Source organism: Ipomoea triloba, chromosome 16, assembly GCF_003576645.1.
Source record: "Ipomoea triloba cultivar NCNSP0323 chromosome 16, ASM357664v1".
In the NCBI taxonomy this organism is placed as follows: Eukaryota; Viridiplantae; Streptophyta; class Magnoliopsida; order Solanales; family Convolvulaceae; genus Ipomoea; species Ipomoea triloba.
This window is the reverse complement of record NC_044931.1, coordinates 7,507,130-7,507,669: the sequence shown is the minus strand read 5'-3', so window position 1 is coordinate 7,507,669 and position 540 is coordinate 7,507,130. Positions and strand designations below refer to the sequence as shown.

General features: G+C 50.4%; 2 non-coding genes across 2 annotated transcripts; both read left to right on the top strand.

Annotated features, from left to right (window-relative positions):
- Nucleotides 1-139: 139 nt before the first annotated feature.
- LOC116009173 lies at nt 140-258 on the top strand. The gene has a single exon (XR_004096450.1). It is a non-coding gene; the product is annotated as a 5S ribosomal RNA (ribosomal RNA).
- A 137-nt stretch (nt 259-395) lies between these two features.
- LOC116008366 lies at nt 396-514 on the top strand. Its single transcript, XR_004095754.1, has one exon. It is a non-coding gene; the product is annotated as a 5S ribosomal RNA (ribosomal RNA).
- The last annotated feature ends 26 nt before the right edge of the window (nt 515-540 follow it).

Here is a 540-nt window from a genome sequence, read left to right as displayed (position 1 = left end):
CCCCACCCTCTTTTTAATCTTTTAATCTTTCTTTTAAACCGCTGGACCGCTCGCTAAGGGTACTATCCTTTTAAACCGCTAAGCGAGAGAAGTTGCGCGGAGAGAGAGGGTCAAGTACGTTTTGCGCGCAGAACGTGATGGATGCGATCATACCAGCACTAATGCACCGGATCCCATCAGAACTCCGAAGTTAAGCGTGCTTGGGCGAGAGTAGTACTAGGATGGGTGACCCCCTGGGAAGTCCTCGTGTTGCATCCCCCACCCTCTTTTTAATCTTTCTTTTAAACCGCTGGACCGCTCGCTAAGGGTACTATCCTTTTAAACCGCTAAACCGCTAAGCGAGAGAAGTTGCGCGGAGAGAGAGGGTCAAGTACATTTTGCGCGCAGTACGTGACGGATGCGATCATACCAGCACTAATGCACCGGATCCCATCAGAACTCCTAAGTTAAGCGTGCTTGGGCGAGAGTAGTACTAGGATGGGTGTCCCCCTGGGAAGTCCTCGTGTTGCATCCCCCACCCTCTTTTTAATCTTTCTTTTA